The following is a 27,513-nucleotide window of genomic DNA, read 5'->3' on the forward strand; positions in this document are numbered from 1 at the left end:
TTCACTCCCTTGCACCCGGTGTCTCTCTGCGCTGCGCTCCGATCCCAACTCAGCTCTGACATAACAACCAAGTCATATGGAGCCTGCAGGAGTCACCGATGCCTTCATGGCGCTCACGCAGCAGATTGCAACTTTGGCTCACACCATGCAAGGGCTGCAGGATAATCAACAGACCTTGCAAGCCCAGGTGCAAGCCCTACAAGCGGCTCCCATAGCAGCGGCTCCACCTGCACCTCCTGTCCCTCCTCCTATCGCTGACGCCGTAGCCGCACAGGCACCTGACCCTCACGTACCGCTCCCTGACCGGTTCTCCGGGGACCGCTCCAAGTACAAAGCGTTTATTACCTCTTGTGAATTGCTGTTTGCCCTTAAACCCAGGGCCTATGCCACGGATTATGTGAAAGTGAGAACCGTCATTGCTTTGTTCACCGGAGCCCCTATGTCTTGGGCTCACCACCTTCTGCAGGTGGAACACCCAGCCTTGAATAACTGGGAGGACTTCCGACGCTCCTTGGATGCCTTATATGAGGACCCTCACAGAACCGCCACAGCGGAGTCCGCTCTGAGAGTCCTCAAGCAAGGAAGGAGGCATGTGGAGGAATACGTAGCGGAATTCCGTGCGTTGGCTGTAGAGACTCAATGGAATGAACCAGCCCTTGTGCATCAGTTCCGCCTGGGTCTTTCTGAACAATTGAAAGACGAGTTAGCCAGAGTAGGCATACCAGAGACCCTGGAGGATCTGACTCGACTGGTGACACAGATGGACAGGCGCTTTCGGGAACGGCGTTCGGAGCGGTCCGCCGCTGTCGGTCCTCCCCGTCCTATACCGTTTTTCCATGCTACTCCTGCCTCCGCTCCAGCAACAACAGAGGAACCTATGATGATAGGCATGGCTCGTGGGCCGTTACCCGAAGCAGAAAAAGAAAGACGGAAAAAAGCTAACCTCTGCCTCTACTGCGGAGGTCCGGGCCACACTTCCTACCAGTGCCCTGCCTTGGCCTCCAGAGGTAAGCGTTCTCCACCTGTGTATCCTGTATTGTTTGGGGGCCTGTCTAGCCACTTATCCATCCCTGTCTCATTACAGTGGGATGGAAAAAGGATCCAGCAGAAGGCCATCATTGACTCCGGACCCAGCGAATGCTTCATGGACCTTGCGCTGGCACGTGCTTCAGGTCTCCCAACCCAATCCAAGGCACAACCACTCACGATCCATCTCGTGGATGGCACCAGTAACCAACGAAACCATACCGGTCTCCCTCACCGTTGGGACTGGACACCAAGAGACTCTATGTTTCAACCTGGCGCCATCTCCTTTGTTTCCCATAATCCTGGGGTTACCGTGGCTTCGCCGTCACAACCCCTGTATTGACTGGACTGCTGGTGTGTTGACTTTCTCCTCTTCACACTGTAACCGGCACTGTCTTCTCGATGCACGTTCACCTACACCCCACTTTGTTTCATCCACCGTGTCCGCCCCGTCAACCAAGATACCCATACCCTACCAGGACTACGCTAAGGTCTTTGACAAAAAGGAAGCGGAACAATTACCACCACATAGGACATATGACTGTCCGATTGATTTGATACCGGGTGCCGCTATTCCCTTCGGGAGGATATTCCCCCTGTCTAAACCGGAACTCAAGGTCTTGAAGGACTATATTGAAAGTAGTGTACGCAAGGGCTTCATTAGGCCTTCAACGTCACCTGCGGGTGCTGGTATTTTTTTTGTGGGTTTCGCCAACTATTACAGGCGGTTCATCAACAGTTTCTCCCGAATCATCCGTCCTATCACACAGTTGACCACCAAACAGAACCGTTTTCAGTGGACACCACAAGCACAACATGCCTTTGAACCCTTGAAACAAAAGTTCACGACTGCACCCATACTCGTTTTGCCTGATCCAGAAAAACCTTATTTCTTGGAGGTAGACGCCTCTGAAACCGCAGTAGGCGCGGTGTTGTCACAAAGACACGGAGATAAGGACTCCTTGCATCCTGTCTCCTTTTATTCCAAGCGCCTCAACCCTGCCGAACGCAATTATAGCGTAGGTGATCGCGAGCTACTGGCCATCAAGATGGCTTTGGAGGAATGGCGCCACCTGTTGGAAGGCGCTCAACATCCTGTCACAGTGTTTACGGATCACAGGAACCTCGAATACCTCCAGACGGCACGCAGACTCTGTCCTAGACAGGCTCGTTGGGCTCTGTTTTTCACTAGATTTCCCCTACACATAACATACAGACCAGGCGCCAGCAATGGAAAAGCGGACGCTTTATCCCGGTTATACGATGAACAAGAAAAGACCACAGAGGCCGAGAACACCATCCTCCCTGCTGGCGTCTTTCTTGCTTTCCGGACGTCTCTACTCCAGAAGCTCCGAACCCACAGCACCCCTCAACCATCCCCTGTGTGTGACGTCCCTCTCCACTCTGAAGATGGTCTCCTATACAGAGACAGCCAGCTTTACGTGCCAGATCAAGTCAAACCCGACATCCTCAACGCCGTACATGATCATCCTCTAGCTGGACATGGTGGTGTTCAGAAAACCTATGAATTGGCCAAGAGGTCCTTTTGGTGGCCTGCAATGAAACGGGACATCGTAACATACATCAAATCGTGCGATACATGTGCCCGAGCCAAACAACAACCAGTCAAGTCTCTTGCAACCACTACCCATACCTAAACGACCATGGGAAGAAGTGGCGGTGGATTTCATAGTGGACCTACCGGTATCCCAACAACATACTGCCATCATGGTAGTTGTCGATAGGCTTACAAAAATGGCACACTTCATTCCTGTTCACCGATTGCCAACTGCTGCACAAACCGCTGACCCGACAGAGGGGTGCAATTCACATCTCGGTTTTGGGCTGCATTCTGTAAAGGGTTACGTCTCAAGAGACTTCTTTCATCTGCATATCACCCCCAGACCAATGGGCAAACTGAAAGAATAAACCAGATTCTAGAACAGTACCTTCGTTGCTATGTGTCACACCTCCAAGACGACTGGTGCCCTCTGTTACCAGTGGCTGAATTCGTATACAACAACCAGGTACAGAGTTCAATTCGGATGACACCCTTTCGGGCTAATTACGGATACGACCCGCAGTTCCATGTGGACATACCTCCTACTGCCACCGTTCCCCCAGCTGTTGATCGACTCCAACTCCTACAACAGGGGTTTCAGACCCTACAGACCCACTTGCACAAGGCACAACTTGATCAGAAAAGGCATGCTGATAAACGAAGACAAGCAGCACCCCTTTATCAAGTCGGAGACAAGGTGTGGCTATCCTCTGCCCACATCAAATTACCGGGACCATCAAAGAAACTGAGTCCAAAATACCTAGGGCCTTTCACCATTACCGCCCTTTATGGTCCCTCGGCCGTTCGCCTTGATCTCCCTACCACATGGCGCGTACACCCCACGTTTCATGTATCCCTCCTCAAGAAATGGTTCCCCGATACGCACCAAAGAAAACCACAAGCTCCTCCACCTCCCCCGGTCTCGGTGTCGGGTGCAGACGAGTACGAAGTGGACAGCATCTTGGATTCCCGTCATCGGTATGGACGCATAGAATACCTGGTTCATTGGAAGGGCTACGGCCAAGAAGAACGTACGTGGGAACCTGCCTCCAACTTCCATGCTCCTGTGAAGATCCGTGCTTTCCATCTGACACATCCTTCCAAGTCTGCACCTACTCGCCCCCTGAGGTGGCGTCTCCGGGGGGGATCCTGTCAGGACCCTACCGGTCGTCGGCGGGGGTCCTCGCCCGCGTCCTCGGCCACGTGTCCATTGGGTCCCAACCCGTCGGCGACGGAGGTCCTCACCCGGCGGAGTCCCCGCCGAGCAACTACATCCTCGGCCGCACGGCACGGCATCTCCGTGCCGCGGGCCGCGTCCCCGGTCTCCGTTGCGGCGGCAGCCGCACGCGACAGACTCCAGCACTAGCAGTATGGCGGGGGGGCAGGTCCTGCGGTCCCAGACCGCTGCTGGCAGCAAGGGGGGGCGTGTCCTGCAGTCCCAAACCTCTACTGACAGCCAGGAGAGGCGTGTCCTGCGGTCTAACCGCAGAGGGGAGGGATTAGGGACTAATTGACAGCCACAGAGAGAGGAGGGGAGGAGTAACAATTAGGCGAGCTATTTAAACCTGCAACCCTGTACCTTCAGTACTTGGTTGTTCAAGTTCCCTACCGGATTCCTATACCCTGTTGCTGTTTCTTCTCTATTTGGATTATACGGACTTTTGACCCTCGGCTGGATTTCTGGACTTTGTTTTTGGATTACCCATGTTGTACTGTGCACCTTCTGATTCGATTACATGGACTTTTGACCCTTGGCTATATACTGGACTTTGTGTGTTGGATTACCCTTTACTTCACTCCCTTGCACCCGGTGTCTCTCTGCGCTGCGCTCCGATCCCAACTCAGCTCTGACATATATATATATATATTAATTTCCTTTTTTAAAAAAATAATATATTTTGTAACTCACTATCCCCCTTAATTCCACAGGACAGGGATGGAGAGAAAGTGAGGCATTGCATGACGCCTGTACCTCTCCAAAGGATTTTGACTACTTGAAGCCCCATCCTCAAAGGTTTCTTATATTTTTTTAAATCCCTACCATCCCACTAGTAACATGATGAGGGATATGGAGGAGTTGTAATAATTATATATATGATAAAAAAAAACTTTATTCCATCTTCTAAGCATACTAACAATTAATCAAGGCAAATAGGCAGAACAGAACAATGTGAGGCTGGGGATACATTTGAGAGGACCGGAATATATATTTCATATAACTGGTGTTATTTATTTAGAGAAGCATTCAATAAAATAATTCTTGTAAATATACTGTAATAGCATTGAAAGGAACATACAATTGTAAGTTACTTGTGAAACATAATTTACTTATACATAAAGTCTCCAGGGACATCAAGAAACTATGGAAAGAAGTCAACATTAGAAAAAAACCCTGTATATCACAAGGGTATTTGAGTTTATACAGCAGAAAATTTAGGTATATTATTTTCATTTATTGATTTATATAGTACTGTCATGTTCCACAGCGTGGCGTATTTTTTCTCAATCACTTGAGCACATCTCTCTTTTTTTCTCTTTTTTTGTCTATCATGTTTTAACTGGTCTAATTAAATTTTGAATTTTTAACCCTTATTTGTGGAGCTGGATCTTCTATCTAAACTGTCATTTGGATTAACCGAGGATATGGCTCGGCCTTCTATCCCGTGCTCCCTGCAATTTGAAGCGTCTCTGCAAAACATCTAAATGGTGAGCTGGAGTTATCTTTGTTTTTTGTTACATGTTCCACAGCGCTGTACAATAGGTTAAGAAGGCATAGGTAGTGTATCGCATAATTTCAAAAGAAAAAAAGGTAAGGATGGCCCTGCACAAACATACTATAAGATATACTTTTAAAAAAAACATTGTTACCTTCCGAGCTTTTTTCAATTTTTTTATAATTATTTTTATTAAGGAAAAGGCTCCCTCCAAAAATAATGGACGTCTGTTAAGCAATTACATTATTGTTAACCTGTCTTGTAACCAAAAAGTAGGAATTGTCATTTTGAATACCAAGGACAAGAAAGTGAAGGCAGGCTAAAAGTAAAAAAAGAAATAACACAAATGCTTCTTTTATGGCCTTGTATAGTGATATGACTGCCCTCAATAGGGGGAAATTAGGCATTTAACACAATAAGCAATTCTCTGTGCTTGGTGTCCAAGAACCTCACCAGCAATATGTTAAGAATAACTAATTTAGTTTGTACTCCCAAAATACTTACTACAAAATCCCCTAGGGCTTTGTGTTGGCCATCTGTAAATCTGTAATTATCCATCATGAAATCAAGGAGAATTTTTGCATCAGTGTTGTTGTCCATACAACCCAGCTCCTCTACAACAACAGCTAATTCCAGTAGATAACACTGTATAATAGATTCATTGCATGTGTCCTGAAATAAAAAATGAAGTATCACACATAGTTTATCAAATTCTTCTCCATAACATTAGTAAAAAAAAAAAAGGTATAGTCATGTTGCACTGAAAGACTATTCATTGCATACAATGAGGGTTATGTATAAAACAATCTTGAGAGTTTAGAAGTCACCAAAGATATTACACTGGTTGTCATAGTAACTGCACTACTTACAAATCTACACCAGAATTGTTCTTTCTACGTAACCCCCAAAACACCATCGATTACAAATATAAGAAGATTCAGAATCCAGAATATCCCATATACCCATTTTCCTAATTGTTTCTTACTGTTAGATTACTCAAAATGCTAATCCATAATAAGCAGCTAATTACTTGTTTGCGTTCAAGTAATGAGAGGTACATCAACTTTTGCCAATATATTGTACGTCTAAATGTAAAAATCGTGTCTTATAGCCTACTATAAATGTGGAAAGTTGAAAATAATGGCTCAGACATTTGCAGTAAAGTTTAACATTTCAAGGTCCTGTGCATTATGCAGAGTAAACCCCAGTGATACTCTCCTCCAAGACAGGCTGTATTGGCCCTGCAAAATGCATACTTAATAAGGGATAATTTCTTTTACATGTGATACCACACATTTGATTATGTACTATGCAAGGCCAAGGACAGCTCGCCCTTCTTACATCACAAATGTTTTTGTCAGTAAGTCACAAAACATTTAGCATTCATCACAAATAGAATTCCGTGGTAAGCTTCCAGAATCGAATTTTCTAATACACAAACTTTACTTATAATACAGGTACTTACATCACTCTGTATGTTTGCTGTATACAGGGTTAGGTTCATGGCCTTAAATAAAGGGGATGTGATAACACAACATGAATTCATTGATGGTTCTTTCAACTAAATACAGTAGCTATTCTTTTACAAATATAATATCTATGAAATAGTGTAACTTTCAAAAGATTATTATTATTATTATTATTATAATCACGTATTTATATATAGTCCTGACATTTTATGTAGTGTGTTGCATATAACATTAGGTGTAATGTAGTTGAACAGACAGAACCACATATACACATTAAAGATATCCATGCACTGACCACACAAGGAAACATCTGTTTTCCCAACAAGCCCCTTAATTTGTCATTTGTCTTGTTCACGTTTAAGTAAATCATTAAATAAATGACTATAAGGGCTTTTTTTAATGCCAATTCACAACTATAGATCTATAGATAAAATAAATGAAGTAACCAACACAAAAGTATTCTAGTCAAAGGTAAGATGAACCAGATAATTTATTTTCGAGGAGATACATAAAGGTCAGATGTACACACAACACTCAAATGGTATACTAGATTGTGGATGTAAAAGTAAAACCGAGGGGTGCAATGGAAACTAAATTAAGCAAAATATATATTAAAAACCCAGCTATTGTACTTAACATGGGAAAAGGTATGTTGACTTCCCTTTGTCCAATTCCATCTAACCTAAAGCTATTCTATAATTGCTGATTGTTGTTGATTGAACCAGCCAGCCTTGTAAGAGTTGGGGGGTCTGAATAAAAGAAATTGATTACATAATGCTGACCTGCTACAGGCTAACACTGATTACAGCTTCCCCTTGATAACTTTTTTAAACTAGATTTCTTCAAACGTACATTGATTGACAAAGTAAGTTTGAAGAAAGTTATAGGTACTCATTAACTAATGAATAATGAGTTATGCTAAAAGCTGTGACAATGACAAAATTCTTCTATAAAAAGGATGATGAAAAAGAAGACAGAAACCAAAACACTAGTTTTCATTTCAGAACTGATTACTTTAATTTAATATAACATTTTATCATCATAACCCAAATTATTTTATTTGGGAATAATCAATAGCTGTTGTGTGTGCAGATCCAATGTTAATCATGTATTAAGGGTTATAACGGTATATAAAACTGGGACTGGCAAAAATATATGGCCTAGCTCTAAAACAGTATCGCCCGCATGTTGAGCCTGTGTATAGAAATTTTTAACAAATTACTAATGTACAATTCAAACCAAGAAAGTTTGGAAGCAAAGTACTTACAGAATGTTGCGTCCAATATAAAGTTCCATTGATTTCCTATATAACAAAATATACAAGTCTGTGTAAGACTTTGTGGGAGATTATAGGTTTCCAAAACATTTTTTTTTTTTTACAGTGGAACAGTGTTTTGAAGCTCTCCCTGGGGCAGAAGTGGAACCAAACTTTGGAAGGACTCATGCAAATAAACATGCTTTTTTCTACATATAATAGTAATTGCAATTCTTATTGAGCAAGGGAGCACTATGATAATAATTTGAAATAGCATCTGAGAGACACATCTCTCTTGCCATGCTTCTTTATACAGCTCTATCTGCTGTAGTAGTGACTACACATTGTTGCATTTCCCAATAAACAATAGCATGAAGGTTATAAGGAGCTTCTGCCTAGGACCAATAGCAGTATATGGGTTTATATATTTGGCTCCAGGAGGCCAACTGGGCCAATACTCACGTTTACCCCTATGCTGTGAAATTTTGGCTTGGTGAAAGGGAGGGAGCCTTTATTTGGTCCCATAACTAGACCTTTTTGGAATCTACATTCATCTCAAGTTAATCAGCATGCGTGGATATATTTAATGCCTATAAATCTAGAATAATGTGGGCCCCAAGTACTGAAAGTTGGAAAACTCTGTTCTAGAACTTTTTATTTATGTTTCGAAACATGTTAATAACTTTAAATGTTTTCTTTTCTGAATATATGTACATGTGAGTGTCACGAACCGGGTCCATACAGATGACTGTAAAGACCCAGAGCGCCCAAAGATTGTGTTCAGGAGTTACGGTGCAGTAGCGGAGTTGGACAGGGCCTGGTGCAGGGCGACAGCGCTCTCCCGGTGGGCATCTAGGGTTGTGCAGCCACATACCATCGCCCTGACATAGCAGCGGATGATGGCAGAACAGAGCAGAACTTGGAGATATCCTGCAGGCACCCTGGAGCAGGCATGAGACATAGCACTGGAATCATGTGCAGGATGCTGCAGGCTGGAAGTACAGAAGCTAAGCAGAGTACAGGAGAAACATAGCAAGCAAGGGGGACAGAGCAAAAAACATAACCAGACAAGATATACATAATACAGGGCACAACAGGGAACAAGACAAGGAATGCAAGGATCCGACACGAACAGGACAGGACACCCCTCTACCAGGGATACAAGACAGGACACCCCTCTACCGGGGATTCAAGACAGGACACCCCTCTACCGGGGATTCAAGACAGGATACCCCTCTACCGGTGATTCAAGACAGGACACCCCTCTACTGGGGATTCCAGACAGGACACCCCTCTACCGGGGATTCCAGACAGGACACCCCTCTACCGGGGATTCCAGACAGTACACCCCTCTACCAGGGGATTCCAGACAGGACACCCCTCTACCAGAGATTCCAGACAGGACACCCCTCTACCAGGGATTCCAGACAGGACACCCCTCTACCAGGGATACAAGACAGGACGGGACAACAAGGCACAGAGCTAACAAGACTGGCCAGGCAACACATAAATACAAAGAAACCACAGGACCAAACAGGACTAGCCTAAGACTATATGATAACTATTGGAGATTCCGTCACATCTTATGGCCATAGTATGCTTAGCCCACCACTACGCCAAAGTACTCCAATGGCGGTGGGTCCTAACGCTAGAGCCTGCCTACAGAGGAACTAAACATGAACCAAACATGAAAACCAAACACATATCAGAGAGACATACCTGTAGACTGCAGACTGAGACAAACAGAACACATGGGTGGGGCACACCTATAAAGGAAACAGAGCTGAAGCAAGGAGCAAGACTGGAATCAAGGAATCAGAGGTTCAGGGCAGAACATACAGAAATCCAGATATGGACCACAGCAAGACAGGGAAACAAGACATGCAGCTCTGCAGCCTGAATAGAGCATGACAGAGAGACTGTTTCAAAAATACGGAGTACTGTACTGTATTTTTGTATACATATAAGGAATAAAATAGTTTATTGATGCTCATGCTTCCAAAGAATATTTACCTTATGGAAATGATCAAGGTCTTGAAGAATGTACTTGAACATTCCTGATGACTTGCATCTGTAACAAATATTGCACATGGAAAAAGTTACAACTCTAATTTGGGGTGTGTATTTTTAACCCCTTAAGGACAGAGCTGTGTTTTTTATTTTTTTGGTACCCTTTATGATAATGGCTTTAACATTTCTGCGGTGCTCATGTTTAGCTCTAATTTTATTCTCTCTCATTTACTGTACCCACACAAATTGTATATTGTTGCTTTTTCATGACTATAAGGACTTTCTTTAAATACCATTATTTTGATCATATCATCAAATTCACAATTAAAAGAAATTTTAAAATATGGTGAAAATTTGAAAAAAGCGCATTCGTAATTTTATTTGGAAATTCTTTTACTTATCTACAAAAGGTAATGAAAAAACCCATGAAGTAGAATTTATTTGTACTGAGTTTAGAAATACACAATGTATTTTTTTTTCAAAACAAGTCATTCTGCCCTCATGTCCTATTTGGGTGATCTTTGAAGTTTGTCAGTTCAATTTACCCCATCAAACATGCACATCCTGAGTTCAATGATACCACCTATGACTAGTTGTCATTTGGGAAGTGTGCATTTTTCAGTGTTGAACTTTAACATTTGGTGATCCTGTCCCTATGCCATATTTGGGACATCTTTGAACATGGTTAATGTAATTCACCCAATTAAACCATATATTTTTCAAAATTAGACACCCCAGGGTAATTCAAATGTTGGCATTTTAACCCTTTCCATGCACTAGTTGTACCACCAGCCTTTGTCAAAGTTTGTGGTAGTAATTTTTTGGTGTTTTTTTTTCCCTGCACACTTAGTAGTTCAGGTATAAATTTACAGCTCCTGGTATGTGTCACTGCCAAACTAAACACCAATATGTGTTTAGCAACATCTCATGTGTACAGTGATACTACCCATGCTTATGTTTGGTTTTTAGGTTTCTTAAAGGTCACATTTGGGAGGTGCACAATTTTATTTTTTAATGTTGACATCTGGTCAGTTGCACTATTTGGGACATCTTTGAAACCAGCCAATCCAACTTTTCCTATGAAACCACATATTTTTGAAAACTATTCGCTATTTCCAAACTATTAGCTATTTCCATGCCAGGATACAGCGCTAATTTTAAAACATCCTCATAACAATATTTTTTTTAAATGTATCTTTATTATTTAAAATTTTAGGACATATTTTCCTTGAACTTGATGCTATATTGAGGCACTTCAGCAACACTGGCTAAGCGTAGGAGGCAATCGTTGATCGCCTCCTAAGTACTTTTTAAGCCACCAGGGTGTAACAGCATGATGTTTCTGTGTTGTAAGTCTTATGGGGTGCAAACCAATTGATGCCACTTTGCCAGTTAGGTTAATTAAAGGGATACTCCATCCATCATATACTGTACACTTGTTTGCATATCATAGCTATGTGGTCCCTTTAAATATGCATGGTGTCTCCCATATGAATTTGCCTCTTTTCCCACCCTCAGCTTTTTTTATGCAGAAGATGTGTTTGCCTGAACGCATCTCATGCATGTGATATTCTTACCTCCAGTCAGCTCCAGCCCTGGTTTGGTGAATATTGCTGGCGGACATATGTTCATATTCCTGTGTGCATGTGTGTCAAATACTATTTATTTCAATAAGAGCCCTTTCCTTCCACTAACTGTCAAGAATCATCGGACCAAAGAGGAGGAAGACTTCTTCAGCTGCACTTCGGGAAGCTTCTACTTCAGATAAATGCTCAGGTAAGTGATTTGTCTTTCTTTATTTCTGAAGAATATATTTTAAGGTACTCACAGGTACTTTAATACAGTAGCGTACCTAGTGGGGGGCAGTCTGCCCCGGGTGCGGTCTGCCCCGGGTGCCGCTCATCAGGGGGGTGCCACCTAGTGTGACCACATGTCCTGGGCAGCCTTGTCACTTTTTTTTTGACGCAGAGGAGAGAGGGGCGCCTAGCAACTGCTCGGTGCCCCTTAGTCTCTTCCGAGAGGCCTCTAACTCCGGAGGTGTCTCACCGCAGGACTTCTGGGTGGTAAGTCCAAAACCTGTTTGCCTACAGAGGGAGAGGGAGATAGATAGTGAGAAGTGAGGGAGAGGGGAGTAGATAGTGAGAAATGAGGCAGAGGGGGGTAGATAGTGAGAAATGAGGGAGAGGGGGTAGATAGTGAGAAGGGAGTGGGTAGATAGTGAGAAGGGAGGGGGTAGATAGTGAGAAGGGAGGGGTAGATAGTGAGAAGGGAGGGAGAGGGGGTAGATAGTGAGAAGGGAGGGAGAGGGGGTAGATAGTGAGACGGGAGGGAGGAGGGGGTAGATAGTGAGAGGGGAGGGAGATGGGATAGATAGTGAGACGGGAGGGAGATGAGGGTAGATAGTGAGACAGGAGGGAGATGGTGAAGATAGTGTAATGGGAGGGAGAGTGGGGTAGATAGTGAGAAGGGAGGGAGAGTGGAGTAGATAGTGAGAGGGGAGGGAGAGTGGAGTAGATAGTGAGAGGGGAGGGAGAGGGGGTAGATAGTGAGAGGGGAGGGAGAGAGGGTAGATAGTGAGAGGGGAGGGAGAGGGGATAAATAGTGAGAGGGGAAGAAGATAGTGAAAGGGGAGGGAGATGGGGTAGACAGTGAAAGGGGAGGGAGAAGGGGTAGATAGTGAGAAGTGAGGGAGAGTGGAGTAGATAGTGAGAGGGGAGGGAGAGTGGAGTAGATAGTGAGAGGGGAGGGAGAGGGGGTAGATAGTGAGAGGGGAGGGAGAGGGGGTAGATAGTGAGAGGGGAGGGAGAGGGGATAAATAGTGAGAGGGGAAGAAGATAGTGAAAGGGGAGGGAGATGGGGTAGACAGTGAAAGGGGAGGGAGAAGGGGTAGATAGTGAGAAGTGAGGGAGAGGAGGTACAAAGGGAGAGGGGATAGATAGTGAGAAGGGAGGGAGAGGGGGTAGATAGTGAGAAGGGAGGGATATGGGATAGATAGAGAGAAGCAAGGAAGAGGGGGTAGAAAGTGAGAAGAATGAATGAATGAATGAATGCATGGATGAATTGTGTGAATGAGTGAGGAAATGAATGAATGTGTGAATTAATTATGTGAATGAGGGCGATAGTTAATGAGTTTGTGAGAATGCATTAATGAATGTATAAATTATTTGTGTGAATTAATTATGTGAATAAAAGTGTGAATTAGTGAGTGACTGTAAACGTGTTTGTATGTATCATAGATGTATAATTGGTTTGTGGAAAGGCATTGAGGGCACAAGCAGGATGTCTATGAGACAAAGATGGCACGGACCGGGCTGTTTGGGAACAAAGTTGACTCATGCAAGTCCTATGTGTATAATTTGGGTGCTGGTCAGGTTCTATGTGGGAAGTGTGGACACCAGGGCTGGCTTTGGGGTGTGCAACCTGTCATCTATGCCTGTAATTTAGGGGGTTTTATCTATACCTTTTATTGCTGAGTTTTTATGTGATTTCCAGTTGATCTATACCTACAATGCTATGTTTCCATACATTATTATTGTATACCTGCAAATACGGGATTTGTATGTCTGATTCTATGCCTTCACATGTGAACAATAATAATAACAATATTAATATATGTATATAATTGCTGTTAGTAATCACACTCCTATCATGCCCAGGCAACCAGTACATGCTAGAATGTGGGCATGATAACAGCAATCACACTCCTATCATGCCAAGTCAGCTAGTAAATGCCGGAATCTGGGTATGCCTGGGCAAGTGTGATTGCTGTTAGCAATTATGTATATGTATATATATATATATATATATATATATATATATTGTTATTTAATTTTTTTGTCCAATTTTGGTGTGTTACTTACCTTTAGTAAAAGTGTGGGGTTTTATTATTTTTGTATTAAGATGTGAGGGGGTCATTTTCGGTTTCGGCCAAGTGAATGCTGAATTTTCGATTTCGGGCCAGGATTTTTATTTCTACTAAGACAGACACTGAAGTGGTAGGCCTACACCACATCAATGTTTGGCTTAGTATATAGTGATAGGGGTTATGCTGCATTATTGTCAATATCTGGCTCAATGTTTAGTGATAGGGATTACGCTGTACCACCGTCAGTGTCTGCCTCAGTATATAATAACAGTTATGCTCTACCACCGTCAATGTGTGCCTCAGTATATAATGATAACAGTTATGCTGTACCACTGCCAATGTGTGCCTCATTATATAATGATAACAGTAATGCTGTACCACCGTCAGTGTCTGCCTCAGTATATAATGATAACAGTTATGCTGTACCACCATCAATGTCTGCACCAGTATCTAATGATAGAAGCTATGCAGTCTGCACCAGTATCTAATGATAGAAGCTATGCAGTTTTAAAGTGTGTGTGTGGGGGGGTGCCACATACAGGATCCGCCCAAGGTGCTAAATACTCTAGGTACGACCCTGCTTTAATATGCTTCTTTAGTGGGACTGGTAAACTGTCCCTTTAAATATGGAATGGTCCATATTTACTATGACATGGTCTGTGAAGAACATAAGTGTCCTACTTGTTAAAAAAAATAGTAAAGACTTACCTATGTGCAAATGTAGCAAGAATTATGAATCCAAAAATCGCTTTGATCATGACTCAAAGAATAGGATTTTGATCCATACACTGGAACATACAGGATTACATGGGACATCTCCAAAGACTTAGTCAGACCCAATTGCTGAGCTGAAAAACATTGTACTTTTCAGTAAACCACATTAATGTAGATGTATAAAAACAAACTGCAACTTGTTTTTGACAATGACTCTTCAACCTATGAAAACCATTTTGGCTTGCACTGCTACTACTCACAAAAACATTCCAATTTCAGGTCAGTGAGATCCACATAATAAAAAGAACACTAAATGTTGATAATAAATTCTAAAAATATAAAATTAAATATCGATGGTCATACCGATTAAATGACCATATGCCAGCACATAATTATCGCAACAGGTTTGGTACACAGAGGTAGAGAAATGGCACCTGGATTTTATTTTAATTTTTTTTTGGACATGTGACAAGTGTTTAGGAACATAACTGTAGTTGTACAACGATCATACCTCTATCCCATCACCTCGGTTGTTGACCTTCCACCTTACTCTTTTGGCAGAACTCCCCAATGTCATTATTATTAATTCACATCAAGGTATTTTACAAATCCTCCCAGCGCTTATCACCAATTCCATCCAAGATTATTTATAAATATGTTTGTTACCTTAAGACAAATCTGGCTCTGACTTTAACAAATGTTTTTGATGTATTCACCTACTGTGATAGAGAACAGCAATATTACACCACGATTAAGCCGTGTGCTCTTGAACTAAAATGATAGTAGAATTAGGCATTCTGATTCATACGTTTGCACAAGTCTGCACCCTTGTAGCACCCAAAGGATGCTCGAATGGACTTTACCGCCCATCTAGAGTTAGAAGGGTAAGACAGGATTTATGTTAGTTTACATTTGTTTTTTGTTAACCCCTCCATCATGCCAGGCAGGAATGGATGGAGGGGGAGAGACATGGAGTTTATGCCCATCCAAAAGGTTTTTACAGCATTTTAACCTTCTTGTCCCATTAAGGTTACTCCTAAAGATATTTCAAATAACACCCCCATCCCACTGGATACAATATGCGGGGTGAGGCATGGCTTGGGGGTCTGTGACTCTTTTAGGGTAATTTTAGATACTTTAACCACCCTTCCCTTAGTAGAGGATAAGGGTGAGGGCGTATATTTGGGCACTATATCTCCTATGTGAGTTTATTAAATTACCCTCTGTACACAGCATGGGGAAAGAAGGGGGGCACCCCCCTTGGTTAATAAGAGTTTCCTGTGGACTAATATTTATTTTAATTTACTGTGGTAAGGGACTGTGTGTAGGAGGGTGCTCCAAAGGGGTGCATGTTCCTATCATCTGCCAGTGCCTGCCCAGGCCAGTGCCCTACAACATTGCTGCTGCTCCTCTCTCACCTTCTTTACTCAGGTGCCTGTCCTGTCCTGCCCTGTTCTCTGCACTTAAATGCTTAAATTCTTATTTTTTCTTATATGGGGAGGGGCTGTGGCTGGATGTGTATGTCTGCCACTGCCATTGCTTGGCCTGCCCTGGTCTGTGCCCTGCCCCGTGCCCCACTGCCCTTCCTTACCCTGGTGGGTCAATTCTTGTTCTTGTTTCTAATATGAGGGGCTAATGGGGCTAATGGGGCTAATGGAGCTGCAGCTCCAGGCCCCTACCTTAAAATAGGCCCAGCCAGGACCGGACTGACTGGGCCTATGCGACCGTCCTTAATGCAGGACAAAAGGGGCACCTGCCCCTTATGCCCGCAGCAACTGCGACCGGGCCCGCAACTCTAGCAGCGGGCCCGCTACTTACCTGGCAGACGCGCGTGAGCAGCGTCCCTTCTACCGCCAGGGGGACGCAGGAATCCAACGGAGCCATGTGACGTACGTCACGTACGTCACATGACCCTGCTGCGCGTCTGCTTCCCCTGTGCAGATCTGCAGGAGTCTGCGAGCGGCGCATACATCATTAGCTCAGGTAAGGGGGTGAGGGAGGCTGTATGGAGTATGTGAGATTGAATGAAATAATGAATTAATGAGTATATGTAAAGGAGTGAGTGAATGAATGTTTGTGAATGAGTATATGTAAATGAGTATCTGAATGAGGGAATTAATGAGTATCTGAATGAGGGAATTAATGAGTATCAATGTATGAATGAATATCTGAATGAGTGAATGATTATCTGTGAATTAGTGAATACATATTTGTGAAAGAGTGAATGAATATGTGTGTGTGATAGCATGGATGTGTAAGGGGGGGCAAAGATGCAACAGGCAGGCTGTTTTGGTGGCAAAGATGCCACAGGCAGGCTGTTTTGGTGGCAAAGTTGCCACAGGCAAGCTGTTTTGGGGGCAAAGATACCACAGGCAGGCTGAGTGAAACCGTCCGTGGAAACCCTCCGGATGCGGGTGTCAGTGTGGCAAAGCCTGTCCAGGTGTTTGTGATTGGGTGTCAGTGTGGCAGAGCCTGTCCTGTTGTGTGTGTGTTTGGGTGTCGGTGTGGCAGAGCCTGTCCTGTTGTGTGTGTGTTTGGGTGTCGGTGTGGCAGAGCCTGTCCTGGTGTGTGTGTGGGTGTCAGTGTAGCAGAGCCTGTCCTGGTGTGTGTTTGTGTATGGGTGTTGGTGTGACAGAGTCTGTCCTGGTGTGTTTGGGTGTCGGTGTGCCTGTCCAGAGCCTGTCCTGGTGTGTGTGTCTGGGTGTCAGTGTGGCAGAGCATGTCCTGATGTGTGTGTCTGGGTGTCAGTGTGGCAGAGCCTGTCCTAGTGTGTGTGTTCGGGTGTCAGTGTGGCAGAGCCTGTCCTGGTGTGTGTGTGTGTGGGTGTCAGTGTAGCAGAGCCTGTCCTGGTGTGTGTTTGTGTATGGGTGTTGGTGTGACAGAGCCTGCCCTGGTGTGTGTGTTTGGGTGTCGGTGTGACAGAGCCTGTCCTGGTGTGTTTGGTTGTCGGTGTGCCTGTCCAGAGCCTGTCCTGGTGTGTGTGTCTGGGTGTCAGTGTGGCAGAGCATGTCCTGATGTGTGTGTCTGGGTGTCAGTGTGGCAGAGCCTGTCCTAGTGTGTGTGTTCGGGTGTCAGTGTGGCAGAGCCTGTCCTGGGGCGTGTGTTTGGGTGTTGGTGTGGCAGAGCCTGGTGTGTTTGAACACAGAAAAGAACCCCAGCACTCCAATCAGCTTCCAATCCTTAGGTTACTTTATTCAAAGAAAGCAAAACAAAAAAGCAACGTTTCGGCCAATGTTGCTATTTTTGTTATGCTTTCTGTTTTTGTTTTGCCCTTTTTTCCTGCTAGCTCCCAGCTTCCTGGGAGTTGAGTGCTGAACCATTTCTTCTTTTTTTAACTGTCCTGGTGTGTGTGTGTGTTTGGATGTCGGTGTGGCAGAGCCTGTCCTGGTGTGTGTGTGTTTTGGTGTCGTTGTGGCAGAGCCTGTCCTGGTGTGTGTGTCTGGGTGTCGGTGTGGAAAAGCCTGTCCTGGTGTGTGTGTTTGCTTATCTGTTTCCTTAATTTACAGTAGCAACTATTTCATTTTTACTTATCCAGAGATAAAATGCCCTCCTGAATTTGTAGTGTGACTTCAGGGGACAAAACATTCAAGGCCCTGAAATAATTTAGTGGAAAAGATAAGGTATTGTGTTATTTACTCTAATATTTTTTTAAAGGATTAGTTGTACTAAATTGTGGCTTCAGGCTTCCCATGTTGAATGACCAAGTATTAAGTATATGTATGTACATATATGTTTTTTCATAAAAATGGGCTGCTCAGTCTGAAATGCCCGGGTCCGGGCCTGTATGAGGGGGAATTCAGGCTGTCTTCCAGTGACTGCCATGTACTCTGTATTGCCTCTGCTGCTGCAGCTCTGTTTCCTTCCTTAAGCTGAGGAATAAATATTTGACTTTTGGCTGTTTGTATATTTTCATCTTTGTACTGTTTTTGCAGATAAGGAAAGGCACCCTGCAAATTATGGCTTTCTTCCCAGGTAACTTTAACCCCTTGATGACAATTGCCGGTCCGGGCACGTCACGGAAATTCATGTCGATAACGACAAATGACGTGCCAGGACCGGCACGTCATTAAACGGGTGCAGAAAGCGATCTATTTTCGCTTTCTGCACCGAAACGGCGTTGCTGTAATGCCTCGACCTCGAGGCATTCAGCAACGCCATTATCGGCACAAAGGGGCCATCTCTGGCCCCTCCCCGGGGCGTCAACATCCGCCATACTTTGTATGGCGGCGGACGCCCGTTTTAAAAGCGTTTAGGAGGCGATCAACGATCGCCTCCTAAACTTAAATGGTGTCGCTGGAATGCCTCGATCAGGAGGCATCCAGCGACACCAAACACTTACCTTTGGATGGGCTGTGACCGCTCCGGAGAGCGGTCACAGCCGCAGCTGCCGGTGATCTTCGCCATCTGCAAGATGGCGGCGGTCCGGGAAAATTCAATAAAGAAACAATAAAGTCTAAAAAGTTCGCTAGACGGTCTCCAGACCCTCTAGAGAACTCTGGCTCCACTTGCAGGTTGAATATAGGTACTGCATTCAACCATGCAAGTCAATGGAGCTCAGCTTTCTAATCACAGTGTGATTAGAAAAAATAAATTAAAAATAAAATAAAATTAATAATAATTAGAAAAAAAATAGTAAAAAAACAGTAAAATGTAAAAATAATTTCCCACTGATGTCACTATCAGGGGAACCTTCAAGTTGAAAAAAAATGTTAAAAAAATAAAAAAAAAGGCAAAAAAAAAAATATATATATAAAAAATATATTTTTGTGAGCAAGTCCTAAAATTAGCATATTAGCTTAAAACAATTCTCGCATGGAAAGAGTTAAAATACTGGCATATTAAATGCCCATGGGGTGTCTACTTTTAAAAAATGTATGATTTGATGGGGTAAATTGAATTGGCCGGGTTCAACAAGGTCCCAATTAACACGGGGGGAAGGATGGCCACACATCTAATTTCCAATTAGAAAAATGCACACGTACCAAATGTGGCCTTTTAGTTCCCCCCAAAAATGACAAACCCATGCATGTGGGGTATCACTGTACTCAGGAGATGTTGCTGAACACATATTGGGGTGTCGTGTGACAGCGGCATATACCAGGAGCTGTAAATTCATACATAAAGTAGGTGTGTGTGGGAAAAATACACACACAAAAATACTACTGCAAACTTTAAAAAAATGCTGGTGGTAAAATGTGTGCATGCAAAGAGTTAAAATACCAGCATTTAAAATACCCTGGGGTGTCTAGTTTTCAAAAATATATGGTTTTGTTGGGCATACTGAAATGGCCCGGCTCAAAGATGTACCAAATAGGGCACGGGCAGTGGATCCCCAAATGCCAAAGTTCAACATTGAAAAATGTGCATGCCCCAAATGTGGCTCTTTTGCCCCCGAACAGCCAGGCAAAATCATTCATGTGGGGTATCACTGCGCTCAGGAGATGTTGCTGAACACATATTGGGGTGTTTTGTGATAGTGACATATACGAGAACTTTTTAATTCATACCTGAAGTAAAATGTGTGTGACAAAACAAATGGAAAAAAATGACTATCACAAAGTTTGACAAAGACTGGTGGTAGATATGGTGCATGGAAAGAGTTAAAATACTAGCATTTGAAATACCCTGGGGTGTCTAGTTTTCAAAAATATATAGCTTTATTGGGCACACTGAAATGGCCCGGCTCAAAGATGTACCAAATAGGGCATGGGCAGTGGATCCCCAAATGCCAAAGTGCAACATTGAAAAATGTGCATGCCCCAAATGTGGCCCTTTTGCCCCCAAACAGCCAGGCAAAATCATTCATGTGAGGTATCGCTGTACTCAGGAGATGTTGCTAAACACATATTGGGGTGTTTTTTGATAGTGACATATACCAGAACCTGTTTATTTATACCTAAAGTAAAATGTGTGTGAAAAAACAAATGCAAAAAAATTACTACCATAAAGTTTGACAAAGGCTGATGGTAGAATAAGTGCTTGGAAAGTGTTAAAATACCAGCATTTGGAATACCCTGGGCTGTCTAGTTTTCAAAAATATATGACTTGATGGGGTAAATTGCATTGGCCGGCTTCAAAGATACCCGAAATGGCACATGGGGGGAAGAATTACCAGATTTGGAAAAAATGGCTTTGAAATAGCAAAACGGTACCTGTACTTATTGCTCCATAACGTGCAGAAAAAAGCAAAAAAACATAAAAACATTAGGTATTTCTAAACTCAGGACAAATAGTAGAATCTATTTAGCAGGTTTTTTTATTACCTTTTATAGATGAGTAAAAGATTTTTCAACTAAAAGTTAGAAACAGTCATTTTTTTCTAAATTTTTCACCATATTTTATACTTTTTTTAATAGTAAATAATACGATACAATCAAAACAATGTCATCTAAAGAAAGCCCTTCTTGTCCTGAAAAAAACAATATCTAATGTGTGTGGGTTCAGTAATTGGGAAAGAAGAAAATTACAGCTAAACACGAGCAGCGCAGAAATGTTAAAACGGCCATTGTCACGAAGGGTACAAAAAGTAAAATCAGCCTTTGTCACGAAGGGGTTAAAGGCTAATTTCAGAATCGGCAACATCATAATCTCTTCCTGTTGGTCTTAATTTTTGAGAACAGAATGCAACTAGGTGAAGAGTATCCTTTGGGTCAGAAAGCTATGATATCTCAATTTAAAATGTAGCAACTGAAGTGTCCCTTAAAGTGATTTTGTGCTGTACAATCATTTGTTAATTTAGTTCTACTGCTAAGGAGGTTTGTGAGGATGTAGTATAGTATGAAGTTGTGTTCGCCGTTATCAACGCACACAGATGGTGTAGCGCTGCCTGTTGAAATGGTATAGAGTTTGGTGTCAATCATGCATACAGTGTATCTTTCAGCCTGTTTCTGGAATCCATGGGTATGTCTTTGCAGCTGTGTGCAATACTACTGCCAGAATACTTTAACTGCTAGATTTTACTGTGTCAGCATTGTTGGCTGCATTAAACCACATTAACCCCTTAAAGGAAGATTGTGTTATTTTTACATTTTATTTTTCAGCTACTTTACCGTCGCTTTTGCTCATGACCACAGTACATGCCATTTTGTTTTACTTTAATATGCTGCTTCCTTTTTCTTTTGGTTGTGTTTTATGTGCTTTTCACAAACTCAGTTTGTCTTTTTGACGAAATGTTAGAAAACTCCTCAGATCTGGTTTTCACCTCACCCTGCTGGTTTGCCTAGGTCGTACTTCAAAATACATATTACACACACCTTTCCCAAGGTCACCTTGCGCAGACACGTCTAATTCACGCACGTAATTCATAACACACTATGCCTCACGCATTTCATGTCCTTTCTCACTTTTAATGCATTGTTGCAGGGATATTCTCATTCTCGGAGGTATACGACTTTTATTGCCTCTGCCTGGCTTACATTAATTGCTTTTGCTATAACATTTGTACTTATCTCCATTATGTATCTTTTATATTATGTACTCCTGCTTGATGTGTGCAATGGCATTGAATACCCTATTCCTTTTGTATTACTTGACTCTCCGTATTGTGATATTCTATACGATGCAATTCCAAAATAATGCCCCAGCGGGGACAAGGGTAAGTTACAACCAAAAACAAACCAATCCCGTTCCCGGGATCAAAAATACCCTTATTATAACCCCACCCTAAACCATAACTTTTATTAATATGTTTGTTAAAAGGTATAACCAAAAAAAGATTTTTAAAAACACCAGTGTCACCAGTCCTACCATGAAAGGTATACGTCACTGTAACATAAGGGCATATGCCCACGAATAGCCCCCCTGACATGTTTCGCTCCTCAGAGCTTCATCAGAGGTGTTACACAGCTGTGGGCATATGCCCTTATGTTACAGTGACGTATACCTTTCATGGTAGGACTGGTGACACTGGTGTTTTTAAAAATCTTTTTTTGGTTATACCTTTTAACAAACATATAAATAAAAGTTATGTTTTAGGGTGGGGTTATAATAAGGGTATTTTTGATCCCGGGAACGGGATTGGTTTGTTTTTGATTCTATACGATGTGAATCAGATATGAATAAAAATGTAAATTAAAAAAATATATATTTTCAGCTATGTTTTTGTTTAATAATTTCCCTAAATTAAAATAACGTTACTGGCACAAATTATATATTGTTTTCCTAAGAACAAGCTAGGATCTCTATGTGAACCATGCTAATACATCTAATTACTAATAAAATATAAAGAAAAATGTAATTGGTTTTACTTGTCACGAAATATATTGCAAATGGAAAAAAGTATCAATCTATTTTTCACATTACATTGGACTGTAGCCTTAATGGTGTTGAGACTCCAAAACCATCACACAAAAGTATTTACTTCCAGAAGTAGAAAACGTTAATGTTAATTCACAAGGGGCTTTTCACCAGTCTTCATTGAACCATTTTTCTAACAAACTCTTGTAAAGCATGAGGCAAAATATTTGCCTCATATAACATATACTTTTGCAATTTTGCTTGGATCCACATGATAGGTGTAATTGTTTTTAGCTCTAACTCCCCCGAATGTCTTTTCTTTGTCACCTTTTCCTCGCATTTCACTTCCTTCTTATTCTATCTTGTCAATTTTTACTCTATTTTCTCTGTCATCCCACTTCGATTGTTTCCATTTTTCTTTGGCCCATCAGCATTTTCCCTCCCTTGCTTCCCCATAAGCAAATATATATATGATGTATGTATGTATGTATATATATATATATATATATATTAGCTCCCTACCACTACTTTTGCTTACCTTTTAATGATTCTGATAGTCCAGCCTTGAGGCTCTCACCATAGCCCCGGTGTATGACACAAGCTATGCTTTTCAATCTTTAACACAGCAAATAAGAAACTTTTATCAAAAACTGAAAAAAGTTGCAAAACATACCACACCCAGTAACTCTAAAATATGCTCTTTGTAAAAACCTCTGCTGTTGCTAGTAGTGTCAATATCCTTACTTTCTCTTTCAGGAAATGTTTATTTTTTTCACGGTAATAAGCATCAGATGTATAGCTTCCTATTATCCAAACACAGGAAAATAATTGGCACCATTATAGACATGTTAATAGTTTATTGTTATCACTCAACAAAATGCAAAGTCAGTGAACAGAAGAAAAATCTAAATCAAGTCAATGTGAATGTTTTCTGCCAATGCTTTCCTGATGGCACAGCTGGACATTTTCCGATTGCAAAAGGGATGTAAGCATTATGTGACTTTCATCTGCTGCATCAAGTTCCCGTGGCTGACCACTGTATCCTCAACATTGCGCTTTTGTGCTTCTTCAAAAAGAACTTCTTGGACAGGACATCTGGAAACCCCTGCCTTAAAATGTCTGCCTTGGAGAGATCTAATGCAAGTCTTGGCATGCTGTATGACTTTTGACATTAAGCGGTCTTAAGAAACCTCATCCAGTTTTATTCCTCTAACACAGCTGTTTCTGTTTTAGTTAATGATTGTGTCTTAACCTTCATGTTAAATTGACGATCACGAACAACTGTTTAATATGATTGTTTAATGATCACCTAACTATATGGCTACAAAATCCCTGAAGTGTACCTAGAAGAATTAATGCTGTTCTGAAGGCAAAGGGTAGGGTGGTCACACCAAATATGTAATTTTTTTAGATTTTTCTTCTGTTCACTCACTCTGCATTTTGTTAAATGCTAAAAATAAACTGTTAACATGTCTCTTTTAGAAAGCATTCTTACAGCATTTTTTTACACCTGCCCTTCTGCATAGTTGAAAGTTAATATAACAGGGGTTAATATAACAGTTTGGCAGTGCCTCCACCTAGTAATTATCCATGGTATTAGAATATAGTGTACTTGGACACATGTATCAGGCAAAAGACGATAATCAAGACAATGTAATGTAAAGTTGATTTAAAAGAATGTAACCTGTATACAGATTACATTGACCAGACCGGGCCATGCTGGACCAGCCCTTTGTGAACAATCTTGAACAGTTAGGTGGTAATTACCTATTTTTTAGACCTGCTAAGGAACAGATGATTCTTATTATGTCCTGATCTGTAAACTATAGAATTCAAAGAAGGTGTACTTTTTCCACACCACTTCTACACTATATGGATAAAAGTATTGGGACACCTGACCACTACACCAACAGGGACTATTATGACATCATATCCTAAATATATAAGACTTTGCACAAGATTTTGGAGTGTTTCTGTGGGAATTATTTTTCTCATTCATCCAGTAGAGCATTTCTGAGGTAATGTACTGATGTTGGACATGAAGGCCTGGCTCACAATCTCAGTTCAGACTATCCCAAAGGTTTTTGATGACTTTAAAAGGTCAGGGCCAGTCAAGTTCTTCCACACCAATCTCATCCAATAATGTCTTTATGGACCTTGCTTTATGCACTGGGGCACAGTCATTTAAGCATAGCAATGTCCAATGTCCAAAGGTATGTGGCTGTCCGCTAGCTGAAGGTCAGTAGGAGTTATGGTGTAATATAGCAGGACAAAGACTCTAAACATTAAAGCAAATCAACTACAGAATGGATTAAAAAAAGAAAATCTGCCTTTTGGAAAAGGGGATTCTTGATTAAATCAACATACAGTAAAAATGTCAAAATACTTTACGTAGGGTTATTAAAAAATTTATGGTATGGAAAAATACAGTATTCCAAAAGGTCATCAGATTTTCACAAGGCTGGGTAGTTGAGAGGTTTCTGACTTTCGTACATATACTCTGACAAACTGTTCTCTTTTTATGATGTAACCTTACATCTCTTATACTTAAAGGGAGAGTCTGATGGGAAATAAATAACTATTAAATATTTGGTATAATATACACTAGACTTGTGCAAACGGACCAAAAATGATTCAGATAAATATTTCATTTTGTTTTTGGTGCATTCATTTTCGGCCAAGAAATTTAGCTTCTTGCAAAATTCAGTTTTAATGAAAATTGGAGGGCATTTTATATTCGGAAACGAAATTCATTGTCACTCATCCTCATTCACTCTCTCATGCTCTTTCACATTCTCTTACAATTACGATCTCTAATGCTTTTTCTCTTCCCTTTCTTCTTCTTATGTCTTCTTCGCTTCTTCCTGGTATGAACTCTTTTAACCACGCCTCCCGGAGCGCTTCCTCATAAGGGGCAGAGCCTCCGAAAACACCTCCCTCAATTGGAGCAACGGGAGGAGGCTGGCCCCGTGGTTCTGTCCTTTTGTGAACGTACTCCAAGAGCCCATAATATTGTGGTTGCATTTTCTTTCTCTATGAATCTGTCTGCATTATTCTGGCTCTGCTGCCAAAACCCCTACCAATCTCCCTGAAGCCCATTTCCAAGGCATTTTTACCCTTATGGCAGAGTGATAAGGGCTTTGTAAGTTTTGCTAGTAGCTAAATCACATGTATCAGTCTAAAAAAAAGGAATCTCTGTGAAATTTACAAACAATATGACATTTTATTTTTATATATACTGACCTTATTTATGATATATATTGCTAGTACTATAGACAAAAAAATAGGTATGACATGAAGTATAAGGAGAGTATCTTCAACTTTGATAGTATGTACTGAATGTACAGGATTAATATCTTATCTACATTACAGGTCACAAGTCCTAATGTGTCATGCATAAGTCACTTTCAGACAAATATATCTTACATTTTAAGGGGATCTGCCTTCTAAAGAAAAGCTTAATTTAATCAGAAGAAAATGAAAAACAGTCCTTTATTTTTTTAAATAGACTTACATTTTTGGTGCATTTTCTGAAATATTTGCAATATTGGTTTTAATTTTTCCTTTGTACAAAAGGTTTAGATGCATGAATAATTTGCTTCAAATATATTTATAAAAGTGTGGGAATGAGTTTAGGTGTGTATGCACATGTGTAATTCGGTGATAATTCCATGGTGCATGTACAAATCCTGCTTTTCTCTAGCATTTGGTGAAGGATCTACCCAAGACAGATGAGATGAATCTCAAGTTAAAGGGTTTATTGTATGGATATAACACAAAAATGCCAGCAATACATAGACAACAGTAACCGCTTTGGCTTTCTCTGTATCAGAGATAATAGTATCTTCTGTAAGTCAGCAGCTGCTTTCAATGTACAGTTGTGGCCAAAAGTTTTGAGAATGATACAAGTATTGGTTTTCACAAAGTTTGCTGCTTCGTGTTGTTAGGTATTTTTGTCAGATGTTACTATGGTATACTGAAGTATAATTACAAGCATTTCAGAAGTGTCAAAGGCTTTTATTGACAATTACATTACGTTTATGCAAAGAGTCAATATTTGCAGTGTTGACCCTTTTTTTTTCAAGACGTCTTTAATCCGCCCTGGCATGCTGTCAATTAACTTCTGGGCCCATTTTTGCATAATCAATGCTTGGAGTTTGTCATAATTTGTGGGTTTTTGTTTTTCCACCCACCTCTTGAGGATTGACCACAAATTCTCAATGGGATTAAGGTCTGGTGAGTTTTCTGGCCATGGACCCCAAGCCATTTAGTTATCACTTTTGCCTTATGCAAGGTATTCCATCATGCTGGAAAAGGCATTGTTCCTCTACAAACTGTCCTTGGATGGTTGGGAGAAGTTGCTATTGAAGGATATGTTGGTATCATTCTGTCACGGACTGGGTCCAAACAGATGACTAAAAGACCCAGTGCGCCCAAAGATTGTGTGCAGGAGTTACGGTGCAGTAGTGGAGTTGAACAGGGCCTGGTTGCAGGGTGACCACACTCACCCAGGTGTTGAGTATCTAGGGATGTGCAGCCAAACACCAGTGCCCTGATATAGCAGCGGATGTAGTCCAGAACAAAGTCAAATCCTGCAGGCACCCTGGAACAGGCATGAGACATCACACAAGACTCATATGCAGGATGCTGCAGGCTGGGAGTAT

Source organism: Sceloporus occidentalis, unplaced genomic scaffold (assembly GCF_023333645.1).
Source record: "Sceloporus occidentalis isolate IW3139 unplaced genomic scaffold, rSceOcc1.0.p SCAF_61, whole genome shotgun sequence".
Classification (NCBI taxonomy): Eukaryota; Metazoa; Chordata; class Lepidosauria; order Squamata; family Phrynosomatidae; genus Sceloporus; species Sceloporus occidentalis.